Genomic DNA, 7025 nt, shown 5'->3' with positions numbered 1-7025 from the left:
TACGAAACTAAGGCTTTCGATTTAATGCTTTACCGAGCGCTGTGGAGGAGGGTTTATTATCTCAAATTCAAATCTCGTTCTTTATAAGATATCTTATAACCGAATTATATAAGATATCTCATTTAATTTTGTTTATAAGATATCTTATATATTATATAAGATATCTTATAAAAGATATAAGATATCTCATTTAATTTTCTTTATAAGATATCTTATATCTTTTATGAGATATCTTATATAATATATAAGATATCTTATATCTTTTATGAGATATCTTATAAAGAAAAGTATATAAGATATCTTATAAAATATATAAGATATCTCATAAAAGATATAAGATATCTTATAAAGTATGTAAGATATCTCATAAAGTATATAAGATATCTTATATAATTATATAAGATATCTTATATAATTTGGTTAAGTACTGGATCAACATTGCTCCATGCATAAATGACAACTTGGCTTGCCATACATTTAGGTGTAGCAACTGACAGACCTGTAAATGTTAATGCAGGCCTTTTTAGATGTGACTTTCCAAGGGAGGAATTTGTGGTAAAAACCATCTAAGAGGAGGCTTGTTCAAACGTAATAGTGTTTCAAGAAACCAAATGTTTGCTTTCCTTTGGATACAGCGATCTTAATCTGATGCTGAAAGTTGATTACAATCCGTGCTCCGTAGGTCTTTCACACAACAATCAATTTTCAATGTTCACCTCCTCGAAATGTATGCATTTTGGCAACAGTTCATACATTTACCGACATTTTGATAAAATAGGCAACGAGGACGCTGGTCTATAGTTTGAAACGTCATTCTTTTTACTAGACTTTGAAAATGGCACAATTTCGGCTTTTAGAAAGTAGACGTGATTTTACCATCTTTTAAAGAAAAATTAAAACTTACAAAGATGAATACAGGTCACATTTGCACTATTTTTAAACACCAGTTCCACATTGTTGTCATAACCGCAAGCCTTTTTAATATCAAATAGGTTCTGCCATCCTCGATATCCAGGGGTTACGCTCATTTTTTTCTCTCTGCACCCCTGGAATATGTTATAGAAAAAATGAAGGCTCAGTGTAGACTAGTTTGATCCTATGATTTACATCAAAAGAATCTCGCGGTCGCGTAACGGTAAAACTTCATGGCTTTGAAGTCGGGTGTCGCTCCTCTGTAATCTTCAAAGGACAGTTGTCAGCCTAGTGATTGGTTAGGTTATCTTACCCGAGACCAATCAAATAGCTAGCCGCTTGCCTTCAAGTTTGCTATGAAATCTTACAGGGGTGCAGAGAGCGAAAGTGAGTGTAACCCCTGGATATCGAGGATGAAGTTCTGCAAAACCATTAGAACTGAATTGCAATTTATTACAGTCGTTCTTATCGGGTTTCACGGCCATTATAATTCAGAAAAACTAAAAACAGTTCTAACGAACAAATTGAATAGATTTGCGGTCTCTATATTGCAAGAGGAATTCATATATGCAGATGAGTCAGTAATGTTACCAGGTACATCCTCCTCCCTTCAAAATAACCTCAACATCTTTCAGCGTTGATCCTATCAATTTTCCGCATCGGATGAGTTCAACGTTGTATATTTCCTTGCAGCTGAAAATGCCATTTATTGCGGGGAATCATGGTACTTTCTATCTTAAACATTGCTGGCTACAATGAGGCCATTGCCATGCCATACCGGAAATCAACGTTTACGTTCTAGAATATCATAAAAAAAATGATAAGCAGTCTCTACATGTTCAGATACATGTATTGTGTATGAAAGGCCAATCAATATTTATGAACATGTTACTCATATTGTTAAAATTCGCTCGCTTGTAGTTTGCCAAACGGTCTGCTAGATCGTTGCTCTGTATATTAACCATGCGCACGTCCCCGGTCAAAATTAGATAAAGATTACAGTAACCTGAAAGATTAGTGGAATTTATTCTGGCAGGCCTTCCCTGTTCGCTGTGTTTCTACATAAATAATGTATCCGAACACTTTACAGGGGCGTATAGCGTCCATAGAATAAATACTCGGGCTTACACATACACAATCCCTGTATACCATTATATGTTGAAACAGTGAAACTAAACAATATCAAAATATGACATAATACCATCAAGATAATCACTGAAACATATTAGCATTTACTTATTAACTAACTTCCTTTCCGGAATATCTAAGATGTTCGTCTATTACTTCAAACGTCAAAAAAAGTAAAAAATACTATCATAATTTGTCTTTCTTGAACTCTCAGCCAAATAGCTTCCTCCGGATAGAATATCTAGACTATCTTCTTTTTTCGAAATAACTATCACCACCTTTTTATATTCTGAGGGAGAGTTAGGTTGTACAAATTCTACGTGATATAAGAAAACAAAATATCTGAAATAAAGACGCACGAGACTGAGTTTTCTCCCGAGAAACGTGTTTTAGAAAACCGCGCAAGCGGTATGTATATTATACATAGTACGCGTTCCACTTAATATGTACGTATGTATGGCAAGCCAACTTAACATTTATTCAAGGAGCAATGTCGATCCTGTATTTCAAAAAAATATATAAAATATCTTATATAGCATATGAGATATCTTATATACTATATAAGATATCTTATATACTATATAAGATATCTTATATACTTATATAAGATATCTCATTTAAATTCTATATGAGATATCTCATATAAGATATCTTATATAAGTATATAAGATATCTTATATTAGTATATAAGATATCATATATACTATATAAGGTATCTCATATAATATATAAGATATCTTATGTAATTGAAATCTCGTTGCTATATAAGATATCTGATATAGAATGAGATTTCGTGGCATTAAAAACCAGAAACTAATTTCTCCCTCGAGAATCATTCGGAGCACATTCAGGATTGCATTGGGCGCAATGGCGGAGAGGGATGGTACGGATGCTGTATTTTCCCTAGGCCTAGCTCGCCTTGTCTCTCTTATAGCGGCCAAAGCAGAGGCTGCCATTTCCCGCTCTCTTGAAGTGGGCTCAGACATAATGGCGGCGACAGGAACACGTGGTGTTACAACAAGCCTACTGTCCCTACGTAGATCCTCGAGATATTCCGGACGGCGAGACTTCATTTTCGACATTTTGTTAAAATCTAATTTAGTAACGAGACTTTAATTATATAAGATATCTTATATAGCTATATGAGATAAGTTATATAGAAAATTAAATGAGATATCTTATATACGATATAAGATATCTTATATATCATATAAGATATCTTATATAGCATTTCATTTCATTTCTATATAAGATATCTCATATAGTATATAAGATATCTTATATAGTATATATGATATCTTATATACTAATATAAGATATCTCATTTAATTTCTATATGAGATATCTCATATAGGATATATAAGATATCTTATATACTATATGAGATATCTTATATAATATATAAGATATCTTATATGAGATATCTCATATATAATTTAAATGAGATATCTTATATAGTATATAAGAAATCTCATATGCTATATAAGATATCTTATATAATTCGATGAAATACAGGATCGACATTGCTCCTTGAATAAATGTTAAGTTGGCTTGCTATACGTAAGGTTTGCTGTACGTATCTCATGAAGCGTGCACATTTTAATTGAATCGATATAGGAAGAGTTACTTGCGTGTGTATAACTGGACTAGAACTTCTATATAGAAACATATTTACGGGATAAACAAGAGAAAATCAGGATATTTACGTTTCCACTATTTACCGATATTAAAGCAACGAATATTCAATCCATCACGCACACAAGTACCCTTATTTCGAAAAATGTGTGTATGACCATCTACTAGCCAGGTATCTTGAAAGTTCGGTAAAGTCCATGTAACAGGAAAAGTAAAATGCCACGGGCCAGATCGTAGGGATTCACATCCGGGACCTCCGAACTCTAGCTATATAGACTTCCTTTCTACCAACTGAGCTACCTTGTCACGGCGATCGATCCTGGCCAGGTCCACTAAATCAACTGTAGAAAGATTGATAGAAGAAATGCATACCAACTCTAAGAAACGGAAATAACGGAATGCAGTGCGCTCCGAAGCTGGTTCAAAGACATTGCAGCTTTGTGTCAAAGGTGTGTGTTTGTTTGCTGTTTCCCGACCGACCCACTAAAAGCTAATCTATTGAAAATGGACTGAACAATCGCTGGAAGTTTTTTACAAAAAATCTGAAAAATACCTATCTATACTTACCAACTAAACAAAATGTGACTCAGATTGAGAAATTCTTTTTGTTTTTAAAGAAAGCCCAATTACTATTCATTAAGTAATTCTGACATTACGTTAGACTATCATACTGCAAGGTCAATTTTTGGGGAAATCAGAAAACGGATTCTGCCTGATTGAAAAAAAAACCCTGACTGGATGAGACACAACTTGTGTGCTTGTACAACATTTAAGCTCACTGGGTACTCTGAAGATATCTTTAAATAACTGTCCCTGATAACAATATTCATGCTTCAAAAATCCTTATAATCATTTTCCGTCTGGGGTCTTTGCCCCCGGAACCCTCAACTAAAATAGGAGGCCCCCAGACCCCTCGCCTGGCCATGGGCTTACACGTATCTTTTGGCCCAGCTACGCCCCTGCTTTAGAGTCGGCATTACCATTGTTTTCACCTTTAGTACCACTAATGATACATGTACCTAAATGGACGAATTGGTCATATGGTGTAGTGAAAATGTTTATTTTGTCTGGCTTTCCACATGCGTAAATATACAAACAAAATTTTCAAATAGATGCTCCTTTTCTTCGTATTTCTGGTGATTACATTAGTTAGATGCTGCCACACAAGGTGTAACGTCAAGCTTACTTTACGTCTCCCTGCAATTACACAATACTGATGTTAACAAAATATCATCATTTGCAAAAATCCTATCTGAATAAAAATGTTTTTGTTTTGTGATTTTATTGAATAACATTTTTTCTTTGTGAATATTTGATAAGGGCTTTAATGGGAACTTTACTTTGACTTTTATTATTCATTGATATCAGCGATTGACCTGTTATCCTTATGTAAAAATAGGAATGATGTATTGTCATTGACAGCCGTACAAACTTGGCGTCAGATACTCGATATCCAGCGATTTACCTGTGGTCTATGATAGTCTGCGGAGATAAAATTGAAAGCCATTTTGAACATTTTTGATATTCAATCATTCAAACACAAAACAAAATATAGAAGAGAAAGACAATGTAAATCAGCACATCCGACATCGGACTATTCCTCCCCTCTATGATGATGATGTTTTGCCAAATGTTTTCATCTTGATTATCTGTATGTTTTCTTATTTATCCTTTGAATTCAGGTTTTAATCTTGGTTTTTTTTATTTAAAGCTTTACTTCACGGAATAGCTTTCGACTTGGCTATCTTGTAATTTCTCTGAATGTATTTTTTTTTTTTTTTTTTACTTTGTCGGTTTACGTTGCTGAAGTTGATTACGTTCGTTAAATATTCATGATTAGCTGCCAGCGCTTGCGCTCTTTTAAAATCTCACCATCATCCCAATGCTCCCCAGGTGGCTACTAATTGACAGCAAAGTTGGTCCACTTTGCAACCAGGATGTCATTTAAAACATAATGGTAAGAATTACGCTTCGAAACCGCTATAAAGGTAGGGTTTATTCATACCGGGGTCCAGTTGCTGTGAAATTTATATCTTAATCGACAGAAATCTAAAGAGCGTCGAGCATTTATCAGAAGAAGTGAATATCGATTTAGCTACTTTTAGACAAGTAAATCAATGTTAATCACCACGTTACTGACGCTCACCTTCCTCGTGAAACTAAGGATTCGAGTTTAGTTAGCATGACCGGGTGTTTCTTTAATACTCAGAAATTTTACAATTAAAAGTAGCCAATCGAACCGTGTTGATATCTTTTCACATTAAAGCTAAGCATTGTCTTTGATGTTAGTCACATCAATTTCCATGTATGCAACTATGTTCCTGTTTATCAAGTACTGCATGCAATTCATCAGCGTAGAGACGCATCCTTCAAGCTTGAGCAAGTTATTTGGAGTGCAGTTAGGTTAACTAATTATATTTAAAAATCACTTTGAAAACTACGAAATATCTTTCGTTTGTTTATCGTATTGCTTTTAATTTGTTAAAACTACGACAAATGTAAATGCTTCTTTGAAATTTTATTTTTTCAATATAATGGCTGAAATATAATACGACAGTGATCTTTCGCCAAGCTAACCATGCTTATGTAAGTACGGCTCATAACTAACGAGGGCAATTACAGCACAATCGATATTTATAAGAAGCTTTTGAGTTATAAGAAAAATTCTGCTATCCTTTCCTTTGGGCTATTTTGTATTCAGATTTGATAGACAAAAAAGGGCGTGCTTTAATTATAAATAAACGTGCATTGTACACGCTCATATTAAGTAAACAGATTGAAGACGCACTTAATAGCTTCGTCAACACGTCTCAGAATTGCCACAATATTTTTATTTTATACATTTGAAAAGCGTCCATTTTAAAAACGAACATTTCTAATTTCTCACAAGTGTCCCCACCACAGGTTATCTCTATCCGGGTCCCGTGGGATGTTCTGAGTTGGACTAATTGTCATTCGCCAAGCAGCATTAGGGGAGTTAGGAATTCATTTCAATATAACGATGTAGGTATAAATACTTTTTGATTTCGAAAATGCGTTAAGGCTACTTACGGTGTATATACAAGTCACTTTATTGGAAGTAATAAGAAAAACTCGAATTTTATCAGGACTGAGAATTATTGCCATTGTTGGTGACTTTCCATTGTTTTCACCCAGATAAAGTATATTTTTTGGATTCTATATCGTGTATCAACATATATTGTTATATTTAATATTTTATGTGCTAGAATATTCATTGGGATATTTAATATACTGTATGAGTATTTGAACATCTTTCTCAATTCCTGCTTAACCGAGGTCGGTCAAATCTTTATGCCTAATCTATGTTCACATGTTACCACTTTCTGCAT

This window comes from Mizuhopecten yessoensis, unplaced genomic scaffold (assembly GCF_002113885.1).
Source record: "Mizuhopecten yessoensis strain PY_sf001 unplaced genomic scaffold, ASM211388v2 scaffold5343_2, whole genome shotgun sequence".
Taxonomy (NCBI): Eukaryota; Metazoa; Mollusca; class Bivalvia; order Pectinida; family Pectinidae; genus Mizuhopecten; species Mizuhopecten yessoensis.
This window is presented reverse-complemented; position numbering follows the sequence as displayed.